The sequence below is a fragment of the Phalacrocorax aristotelis genome, chromosome 8, assembly GCF_949628215.1.
Source record: "Phalacrocorax aristotelis chromosome 8, bGulAri2.1, whole genome shotgun sequence".
NCBI lineage: Eukaryota > Metazoa > Chordata > Aves > Suliformes > Phalacrocoracidae > Phalacrocorax > Phalacrocorax aristotelis.
In genome coordinates, this window is record NC_134283.1 from 17,263,450 (window position 1) to 17,275,744 (window position 12,295).

Genomic DNA, 12,295 nt, shown 5'->3' on the forward strand with positions numbered 1-12,295 from the left:
CTCCCTCAGGCTTTGTTTCCCTGCAATTATTGCAATCATTTTCAAGTAAAGATGCAGACACCTCTGCTCTCACCCTGGTCTGATCCTTAAAATGTGAAGTTCTAAAAATATTTTCCTCAATAAAGCACAGTGATGAAAGGTGCTTACTCTATCTAAAACATTCATTCCATTATGGTTTTATAATTAAAAGTTATATAAGATCTTTACCTGAATGCTTGTGGATTTGACTGGAATATTCTCTCAGACCCTCTAAGGTGCTATTGTGCGGTTGGAAGATCAGTTTTATGTTTATCCTCTTGTTTCTTTGAAGCTGTCAGTGAGCCTGTGAAATGGGGAGAATACCACATAATTAGAAAATTATCCACTACCAGCTATCTATTACCCTATGCCTTTTCTAAAAGGAACAAAACGTATGCCATACTGACAGTACTTCAGACGGCTAATACAATAAGGTCTCAAGAGTTTTCAGCAGTCTTCAACTTAAATAATAAACACTAGATAGTTTATAACACAGTAGCTAAAGCTAAGCCCTTTAAGGAGCACCCACATAACCTTTGAGTACTTAGTATACAGCACTAACAGTGAAAATCATAGTAGAACAGTTGTTTCTTAGACTGGGGACTTTCCTCTTTAGGCTGAAGCACAGCCAGATTCCAATCCCAATAAACTAGTCTTCATAGAAAGTTGTTTTTCTGTAACAAGCATATTAACAAGAGGAGACTTTTGCCTCCAAGGCTTTCATTGTTAGATTACTCTTTATATTAGATTGTCACAGAAAAGGCTTTTTACAATGTAAAGGGTCTGAAAGATAACAGCGGAAATGACAGTTAGTGACTGACAGGAATCTAGGAGAAAGTCCACAGGATATAATTTAGGAAACAAGGTAGTAACATTTTGTAAAAAACTCTTCAATGTGAAAAGAGGGAAAAGAGGATTCTCTTTATGAAAACTAAACAGTGGAAAACTCTTTAAGGGCTCCCAGTTCAAAGGAACTTTTTCTGCTTTAAATACTCAGGTCATTAATATAAGCATTGCTTCTATACCTCTCTGAGGAATTTCAGTGTTACACAGGTGCTAGTTCAATGCACTGTGAGAAAGTTACTATGATGACTTTGTCTTTCAGATAGCCAAGTCACTGAGGCACATACACTCCTAAGTGCTGCTTCCAAGGGTGCAGCGCAGCACACTGAGAACCACTGGAGATACAACTGAAAGGTGCATCCTTTTCCAGTCCCTGGCCTGTTGTAGCTGGTGAGGCAGTGCTGGGACTGCTGCCTGATCTTCCGAAAATGGTGTCAGGAAATTAAGGTATTTTTTCCATCTCAAACTCAACTCAAGAGTTAGACAATGAAACTCATACTGCTGTCAATAAAATTTTGGCCAAAGGTATGGAAAACACCTGGTGAGAACATTGTAAAATGACTGAAAATACAAGTCTCCAGGTGAGAAAGAAAATCCTATTCCTATCCAAGGATTATGTGTAGAAAACACATGACAGAGCTGTGCCTCAGCTAATGCTATATAAACTGAGACAGGCTATCTTGTAGTACATTTATGCATGTGTTTTCCAGTTGCATCACTAAGGAAGTATTCACAGTATCTACAAACAGACGATTGCATACATTGTATCAGAGACCCCAGGCGAATTATTCAGTACATTTCCAACAAGCTGTTAATAGCTATGGGTTCAAAAAGCTGAATTACTCCATAATAATTATTTGCTGTTGGATTTACCTTACCATCCTCAGTTTCTTTACAGTTATGTAAGGTTTACCTTGACCAGGTAAATTAAAAACAGTTATCTGCTTTCTACTAGAATTATTAACATATCTTAGAAAGTATCAAAATCACATCAGTTTTCTAACGACATTCAGCCCCGTGGCAGTTAACTCATTCTCTAACACAGTGCTTCCCCTTAATCAGGCTATAGTGGCAAAGCTGTAGAGCCTGAATTTAGACTGAGAAATCTTGCTTTCCAACCCTTATCATCTTCACTGTTGATGCCAAGCTGCATAGCTTGGCGAGTCACAACCTATGTCTACAACAAACGTGGGAACTGCTCTGTCTGCTGTTCCTGACACTGTGTAGCGCTCATATTCCATGCTTCCAGTCTGGAACCCACTAGGTGACACAGCATAAGGTATTTTCTTGATGCTTGGGTACTGATAATGAACTTCTGTTATGTTCTTGTATTTCTTTCGTGAGCTGTTGTCTGATGTTGCTACTTACAATGTGTCTGATATTATTTTCAGTGGCCTTGGCATGCTATTTACTGGAAGTCAAATTTTGCAAAACCCAAAACTTTCTGAAACTTTATCTTTTTTTATGTTTGCTAACTAAATAGGGAGGGCTATTATGGAGTACATGTCCCATGTCAGAAAATTAATTTCACTCTGTTCTTAGAAATGCGTAACTACTGTGGGGGAGAATAACATCAAAAGTCACGGCGAACTGTATGATTCTGAAAGGGAGATTAGAAAAAAGGACTCACAATAGAAAAAAAAAGAAAAGAAAAATAAGAAATCTTTCCAACTAGCATTAACATATTCAAGGTAACAATAATGCATATTCTTAACAAAACTGATACAGATTTACTTTGCAGCATTCCACATAAATATACACATACTCACACCACGTTTCTTAAAAACAAACAAGTGAAAAGTAAAAAATGTATCTGCCAAAGGAAGTTTATTTATGTTCAAACTGTACTGGAGAAATTAGTCAAGGGCAATTCATGCATGTGAAAATATGATTTCTAACACTGCCAAGGTCAATAAGACCTTAGGGAGTAAATGCTAACCATACAAATCAAAGCTGCCTAGAGGAAGTTTTGAAGATGAGTGGAAAGGCTTTAATAGTTTTTAAAAGCCTGTTAATAATCCAAATGAATAAGCAATGATACAAGAAGAGCAGATAACTTGTTTATGAAAGGAACAAACCACTGCTAGATGTCTTTCTCTCCATGGACTGGATTTCCCAAGCCCAAAATCATACACTTCTCTCCTACATTTCTTTTCAGTCCCACAATTCCCGACATTATACCCACTTAAACCAGAGAAAGCAGTGGCACTTAATCAGGCTGTTTAAAGGAGAGGTCAGATGGTTCAGAAGGGTTTCACTTGACTGCCTGAGCCTACCCTGACATTTGCCCTGTGATAAGGTCCCATCCCACCCTTATGGTAGGAGTATATTCACAGAAGTTAGTATCTGATTCTTTCTCCAACCTGAAAAATTAATAAATATGCCACCAGTGTAAATGAATCTGAGCTGTTGAATTAGTTAGGTTGTAAAATTTTAATAAAGAGACAACTTTAGTGACAAAAGTACTTTTATAGGAATTTTTCATGTTTTCCCAAGATGTCTTAACAGAAATGAACTTCATCTGAAAATGCATATTGGATACACATAATTTTTCTTTTCCATTTTCCCATGATAGATGATAAAAAAGCAAATGGCTACTTCTGACTAGCTGGCTCCAGACACTCTTTTGGTTGCCACTGTTGAAATATCTAAGCATCTCTTAAGTTTCAGGTAGTCTTTTCAAAAGATTGGATAAGTTAGAACATACACATTTCCCACACAGCTCAGATATCTGGGATACACATCTAGTAAAAAATATCTGAAATCAAAGTGATTTTTAAAACAACTTTTTTAAGCAACTCAGTATGAGTCATTAAAAATAGCATGAATTACTAACAAGATGAGTTTGTTTCTGAGTCAGACCCTCCAAAACCTAAACAAAGATGAATTCAGAATAGAGCTGGCAATTAGAACTCACTGTGTATTTATTAGTTTCTGTTAATAATTAATAATAGGTTTTTGAATGTTCGCGTATTGTGCTATTATCTCACATTTTAAAAAATACAATCCATAACAACATCTTTATTTTATTATTGAAGAGATTAAAATAATTTTTTATGTTGCTTCTGTGTAGGTAATCCGTTAAGTTGCCACAGTCTCTTTCATCACATCAACGTCTAGGAGCTGACTAGATATACAGATTCCTCTGATTTAGGGGTAGGGTAATTAATCCAGCATATTCAGAACCTCAGCATGAGCAAGCAGCAGAAGTCAGAACAATGAGAACATGAGGATGTTGTGGACAGCAAATGAAAGTAGATACTTATGGACCAGTTGAGTCCATAAGTCCATAAGTCCATAAGTCCACAGGGAGAAGACTGTAACCTGAAGTCATGCAGCCAACTTAAATCTGTTGGAAAAGGGTGCAGCCTGAAAAGAAGTAAGGCAAAGGAGGAACCATCAGCCAAACATGCAAAACTACTGTGTCCTACCTCATAGAGTTATGACTCCAGGAAGAAATTGGGTAGAAATTGAGCAGATGGTTGTGGAGTGTGTGTATCTGAGAGGTAGGAGGGCAAGCCTCGTTGTTAATCTTGATGTCAGAGATGCTTGTGTTACTGCACGAAATCTTCTTTGGCCTTTTAATCTTTCTCTGCCTAATCTTTCTCTGTTCTCATTCATTTCCTCTGTTCCTTGGTCTCAGGGCCACTCTGGAGTCAGAAATTAGAGAATTTGATTCAAATTTCCAAAAGGGTGAAAGAATATTTGATCACACATAAGTATACATTGATCAGCAAGGGTGGTAGTCATCAAAAAGTAAGTGCCATAGCCCCCTACTTTTTTTTCCTACATAGATGTGCACTGATTCCAACTCCTATAAGACAACTCATTGAACTCAGGAAAGAGGAGGTTTTCACAGTCCTCTCGCTGTGGAGAGTGTAAGAGTGCTGGATAAACTGCATGGAAATTACAGATGGAAAATACAGTAAGACCCCATTACACTTATTACAGTCAGGGTTATCCTGGCAAATACCTTGCTGAAGAACATATGGAAAGCCCAGAGTCACAGCTGTCCAAGACTTCTTGGGGGTCTTGAGACTAGACCTGTACACAGTTGGTTACTCACGTAAAATTTCTCCCTCCCTCCTTTCCTCACTGCAGAGGAGGAAGAGAAGCTAAAACATGGGTCCTCTTCCTTGAGAAGAATTATTAAAGATCAAACATTACTTGCATGAGGTTTCCAGTGAAATTTTGCCAGAGAACAAAGGGCTATATGGGCCAAGGCAAACCAGAAGCTCTACAAGTGGAGGAGGACTGTGTTTATTGGCTGTGTTTGGGAATCAGTTGAAGTCAGACTACAGAGCCAACAGCAGCTGTTTCTAAATTTATTTATTTTTTTTAATTGCAGCACAGCATGAAAGAAATTTGTTATGGACTTGAACTGAAGAAGCCAAGTAGGTAGTACTGTGGAACTGAAATCCAAAAAGTATAGTATTTCAGGTTAGGAGACCTGTAGCTGGTAAGCTGAAACCGCTATTTCTGCTTGCATTCCATTTTCTGGCTTGGTCACAGCACTCTTGTATCCTGGTATATTTAACTTAAGTGCCCAGATATTTCTTCTTGTGCACTTCTTTGGCTTTTTTCAGTGCATACAAACATGTTCACAATGTTTTACAACTACCATCAGACTTCACTACCAGCAAAACCAGTCTCTGTTTTTTTGTTTATTAGAGCGCAATGAAGTCTTCTGCCTGTGGATGCATCTAGAGTTTCCTGAAACATTTTGCCTAGTATTCCCAACGTATTCTCTTAAAACTGATCAGCTGCTCTAAGACGAAAATACCAGTGCTCCCTGCCTGCACACACCGTTTTGAAAGGTAGAAGGAGTGAAGTTGTACAGACTACAGATGATGTAAAATTAATACATAACCCATTAACAGGAACAGTATCATACTTACTTGAGCCCCTCTGTAGCTGTTGGGGTTGACTGTAGCGGTTTCCCTCAAACACTCTCCTCAACTAATCTCTCACGTCCACAGTTTGGTAGGCTTTCTGATGGGGCATGCAAGGAACACATTGCTCTCTGCATATAGGTTAGAGGCCTATATGGGGCATCTTCTTTGGAGACATTTTTAATCCTGCATGAATTCCTTAGTGTGGTTGCACTAACCCACCTTCCAAATGGCTGACAAAATCCACACCATCATCTCGGATGTGACAACAGGTAAGTGTTAAATGAGGTGGTCCTAAATGCAGATTTGATTGCCCAAAGAGGCAGGCAGAAAGACAGGTATTTTCAAAGAGTGTTTATTGTTACAGTAGCTAATCTGAAGTGTTTCAGAGTTACTTTAGGATGAATTCAGGACTAACACAAGCAGAAAGAACCTGAAAAAAAATGTAATAGCCTGTACCTTGTTTTCTTATTTAGGACCAGGGTGTCATACAATAGTTTATATAAATAGGTAGGAGTAATAAATCCAAAGGGGCATGACCAATTAAAATGTACATTATTTTAAGAAATACGAGGCAGATGAATTAATATGATTTTTCAACCCTTCGATGATAGTTTATATTATCTGAGGATCTGTCCCTAAGTGTTAAACCAGCATCCTTGACATTTTTTTTTCCCCAATTCTAGAGTTTAAAGACACTTTGAATTTCAACAGTACAGGGTAAGAGAAACACTACTGCATGCTGCTTCTGGGTGATAACACAGCTCTCATCTCCACCGAAATCACTACACAATCATTTGGGTTTTCTAAAAGATGGAGTGAAGACCACCTAACTATGTGCACAAAGGCAATTTTAGCGAAGTAAAATACAACTATATTATCTAGAATTTCTTTTGGACATGATTAGTAACAAATGTCCCATGTTCTATGAAAATGTGCCAGGAAATTTTAATTGCCTGCAAGTATCCAAGGTTGCCATTTAACACATCATCTGAAAGATGAATTTATTGGGCCCACACTTAACTACCGTGTAACCTGCATTATGGTTTACAAGACAGAATGATTTGGTTTTACATGACAGTTATTGGGCCTACTTCTACTTGCAGTTATGCCAGTGAAAAATTTGGAACAAGTCCATGGCTCCATAAAATCGGGGTAAAATTAGACTCAGGCCCACCATGCAATTTAGTAGTAATTGGTATTACAAATTAAGCCAGTCTTCTGCTTTTCCAATTGCTAGCAAGTGGAACCAAGCACCAGATAACACATACTTCTAAGATAAAAGAATCCTACATTAAACCTTAGACCTTCCACAGGGACCCAGGCTCATGTACCTTGTCTGACATGACACAGTATGTGCTGAGACCACTGCATGCTTGTATCCTTTGGGAGGACCCCATCATGAAAGTGCAGAAGAAAAGTGAGGAATTCAGAAAGGGATTTTTTATTATAATAACATTTACCTGCATATCACTTAAGAATTACAGATTATTTTTATTAACATCAAACGTTTTGAGCCACTTTCTCTTATATGGTTGGAGCTTACCTTTTCTTGTGAGTTCAAGGTTTTCCACAGCTTTAGGTCAGGCAGGACTTTGTCTTCTGTTTCCTGACAGGGTTATCATGCTATACAGAACAGCTTTTCTCCTAGTATGGCTTTTGCTTTTTTACTTTTTCTTCAAATTCAGAAGCTCCAGACCTTCATGGGGCCAGCAGTACAGATCCAGGCTTCATGAAGTGGTTCTGCTTTTGGGGTGCTTTCAAAGTTGATGTCCTAACTTGCAGTCTTTGCTTCTTTGCAGTATATCATCCTGGTAGGGTTTCCTGAAATGGAAAATCACAGCTTACACCTCAAGAAAAAAAAGAGCAGGTGATTAGCATGTTCTGTAGTAAAAAATGTCAAACATTATCCACTATCCACAATCATTTTTTATGATCTCCAAATACTAAACACAAATAAGTAGTACTCAGGTGCTCTGCCTGATAGAAGCTTTCTTTGTATATCAATCATTAACGTTATATATTTCTGCAATTTATTTATTGTAATACTCAAGTCAGAAGCCCAAATATATAACAGGACTATAAAAATACTAGTAAGTGAATTTTAAATTCAGCATCTGGTGAAGGTGTACTCTAAGAGTGTAATCTAACAGATGAGGGTTTTGTTATCGTTTTCATTTCAACTGTTCTAAAAATAGTAATTTTAATATATACTCAATCTGGAAGCTTTTGAACAGAACTAGATATACTGTGTTATTCATAATCTGTCCTGTACAAATTGAGCCAGGCATTAGATCACTGCACAAGCCACTGTACTTAACTGCAGCTCTGGGCCAGGGGCAGTGGGAGTAGAAAGGAAGTAGAATGAAAATAAGGTGCTGTATCTAACAACTGAACGTTATCCAAAATAAATGTTGCACATTACATCCATTACAATAAAGATATGTTTATAAAATGAGATTGTTTTATTAATAAAATACTTTGAGAAAATATAGCTGCTCAACAGCAATTTTGTCAGTTAAAAATACAGTGACATAGCTAGAATTTCTACACTCCCGTGCATCTCATGAGGGAGTGAAATGAATATTAGATGGTCACATACATTATTCTCCAAAACTTCTTTTATATGCCTATTTTAAGTATTTGATTATTGCTTGGCTAATAACAGGTGCTTCTTCAGTCAAAGAACAGACTAGAGAAGATAGTGTAAATTGTAGCATATAATTGTTCACTGACCACCATTGAAAATGTTTAGCTACTACTGTATGACAATCTTCCTCTGATGTCTGCAGCCACTGTTTCATGTAACAGCAATTAAAGCTGTGGGAATCAGGAAAAACCCACCCAGACAGCAACCCCAACCGTTAATTTTTAAGTGCATAGAATACTCCAGAGGACAGGCAAGCCCTTCTGGGGCCAGTAAAAAGAAATCACACCAGTCATTGATTTATTGGGGGCAGGATGTGGGTGGTGAAATGGCTGTGATCCTCCCAGTTCCATAGCACTGCCTAGTACAGCTCATTCCCTGTCTCCCCTTCTGCTCTTTCACCTTGGTCACCACAGTAACCACACAGAGACACATTTTAGCTGCATCCTACATTGAACGATCACAGAACTGAATTTGAATTTAATCCAGCAGGGGCCAAGGAGGCTGGGAGCCAAAAACTATTTCTGAGGCTGTGTTATGGAGGAGGATCTTGAGAGCATGGCAGTTTGGTGAAACAAAGCAGTGAAGGCCTTTTGAGCCAACCATAAATGGATCAGCATGCTGCAGACACAAATAGACTGAAAAAAAAGCTGAAAGCTGCCCAGAAAACATCAAGATATGGAGGGACTGAAGCAAGAAGTTACTCTTGGAGTCTGACAATTTTATCTTTCAGCATATTCAGAGATAATCTTCATGGGAAAGATAAATGGATAACCCCACTTTTGAACTGAGAAAATATATGTGGCTCATCCCCTAGCCTCCAACTATTGTAATGAAGTGTTTGGAGATGGACCTATGTAACATAAATAGGAAACATCTCAACTACTCTTCTTCCTGTCTAGTGCCAGCAAATACCTCAGAGATAGACTGGAAGCACCACTAGCTGGTCTCAGTGACAAAGACTACACAGGGTATTGTGGGACAGAAGAAAATGTATGTCTTTACTTTTATGAATGCCAACTCACAGGCTTGCTAGGCATGTTCAAGAGGATGTTAATTTTCTGAACAACTACAGATACTCAAACCATCCTTCCCCATTGCTTCCTACCCTCAGTCAGAACACTCACAAATTACTGTGGGCAATTTTACAATAAGCCAATTTTGTTATCCAACTCTTTAATGCCCAGAGAAGCCTTTTTGTCCAGCAACAATGTAACAGGAAAGGTGCCAACAGATCCAAATGGACTCTGGAATGATTGATTCATCCTAAGGCTTCTAAGCCCCTTTTCCTCAGTATTAATACTAAGATTAATGTGTCCCATCAGTGTGTTGCCAACAGGAACTTTAATAAAAGGAAGAAAAACTAGTTGGCTCAGCTTTCTTTCTACTTAAGGTTAGGACATCATAAAAGCAGTAGCCTACAAAGGCTTTCCCTTTAATTTACTTATTACTTTACAAAATGAAAGTAATTTCATTTAATTTAACGAAAACACACAGATTACAGGAATGTAAGTTCATCACTGCCTAAGGTAATTCATTAGCCAATTTTTAAAAGGATAATTGTCATATATTTGCATATTTTTAAATTGTGCATATGCATCTTAAAAGTTTTTAAAAACTTAGCCTAGACAAATTTATTTGAACATAACCAAAACACAACATACACAATACTTAGGAAGGATGCCAGGTTCATAATGACAATGAGTGAAATCCATAGAGTAAATGAGAGACAGGATGTATCTAGAAACTAACATTAAAGAATTTGTTAGATGTGAAGGAATACTTTTTTATATAAGTATCGTTAAACCTTGGTCCCTTTCAAGTCTGTTTATCTGTATCTGTTACCATGGACAGTACAAGTGTACCATGTGGACACTTGCCCTTTACTCCATGTATGCCATTAAAGTCTTCAACTACCAATGAATCACAATCACTAGGCTAGATTTTGCCCAGGATGACCTTGTACTTAAGAACTCCTTCTCTCCACTAGCCCTTCAACTACACAGTTTCTAAACCTTACATCCTCAAGTCTTCAATTTCAAAGTTCAAACTCATTGAAGTCTGTCCAGAAAAGCTTGAAGAACACACCTAATAAATGTTATTTGAAAATATAACAAAAAAAGCCAACCAAAAACTCTGAGGCCAGAGTTGCAGAGACAGTGTAGTGACAGTCTAACAAACCACAGTGTGACAAAATCACCTACATGGACTGTGAAGGATACTGCAGACTGTATATTGCATATTTAAATGCATAAAGTATACCCATTTGGCATGTAACTGCAAAGATGCCTAAGCCATTTAAAAGTAAGCATTCAAATTCTTTCCTGATCACATTGCTATACTACAAAATGTTCCCATTTCTACCTGAGAGATGTTTCAAGCTCTTTTTCTTATGGTCACCAACCTTCCTGACTTCTTTTGTGGTAAAAGTATGTATGCATGCTCTCATACTTTTCTTTCTTCCCATCCCCTATACCAATTGTTGCCCTAGATCAGGCACAGAAACTGCAGAATTGCTGGGTGGTGGTGATGGGTGAGTGGAGCAGAAACTCCATTTCCCCCTAAAAGGCAGAGGTCGCTCAGCTGAAAGAACAAAAGGGCCTTTTACTCCTATAAAGAAAATAAGAGGAAAAAGCTCTTCACAGTAAAGATGAAAAATATTGTATTTGAATCCTGGAAGAACTTGTTCTTCCTACATTGGAGAATAATGTCTTCACAGCACAATTCAAATAACCTTTAGTTTTTCAAATATCTGCAATTGGCAAAAAGGATAATATGCATCTGTTCACATTTATTTTTATTTTTAGAAATTATTTTATTATCACAATATGTATGTTACACTAAGACATTTCATGCTATTCCATTCAAATGAGGAAGCTAAAATTTCTTAATCATCTCAGGCACTTAGATTTGAAACTTCACCTATTTGGCTGTTATTGCAATGATAATATAGTGTAGGCTTTGATTTCTTGCCTCAGATTTTTAATGATTACTTGCGTACTCCTACAAAAATAGGACTTGCAGCTGGCAAGAAAAAAAAACCCCACTGGGAATGTAACTTACGTCCAAAGGTCTAAATGGATATATGAAAGTGCCAAGTATTTGCCCAAATTCAGGATAATATCACATTCAGTGAACCCCACTTTTTCGTTTTCTGAAATATCTTACAATAATTTTGAAAATTCTCAAATGTTTTCTAAAAATACATTAAATGTAATCCTTGAATTGCCAATGATTTGTAATTACAAATGGCAAATGCTTGCAAAGAAAGAATTTTGTACGGTGTTGGTTCATGATATAAATGAATTGTTACATTTCTAGTGTTTTATTAGATACATTAAGTAAATCAGTCAATATATAAATTGTGAACTGTAAAAGGTAAAACTGGCATTTAGCACAGAGAACTTTCAAACAGCAGTAATTATATAATTTCTTTAATAAAGGATGCCAGCAATATCACATGACACATCTAATCTAACCACAGAAGTGCAGATTTGGTTAGGAATACTTACATTTGAAACCAGAGTTCTCAGTTTATGCTGTGCTCAGTGAATATCAGCAAAACAGAAATTCAGAATGTTACAGTCAGAACAAAAATTTCCTGCATACAAGTTGTTGAGCTTTTCATTTTAAGCTTTACATTTTGTAGTTTCCCACTATTAAGCTTTTTATTATTTCTATTAATAAAGAGAGGCAGATATATACTATGATAATAATGAATTTTTAATTAAGAAGTATGATTTTGTCTGATATAAAAAGATGGAAAGAGAGGTAGACCCACTGAGCCCAAGTAGAATGATTTATCCCAGTTTCTGCAGTGAGCTTGGAAAGAACTCATCAGATAAATGACTTGAGGAATTAACCTACCTCTAAATTTTATTTCACCAGCTTAAAC

General features: G+C 37.2%; 1 long non-coding RNA gene across 1 annotated transcript in view; it reads right to left on the reverse strand.

Moving 5' to 3' along the window:
* Positions 1 to 213: 213 nt before the first annotated feature.
* The window catches only part of LOC142061062 (uncharacterized), a 131,137-nt gene continuing 119,055 nt past the window's right edge, over positions 214 to 12,295 (reverse strand). Inside the window, exons 3-4 of the long non-coding RNA XR_012662039.1 lie at positions 7,300 to 7,577; positions 214 to 322 (exon numbers count right to left, since the gene is read on the reverse strand). This is a non-coding gene — a long non-coding RNA (uncharacterized LOC142061062). The remainder of the gene's footprint in view (positions 323 to 7,299; positions 7,578 to 12,295) is intronic.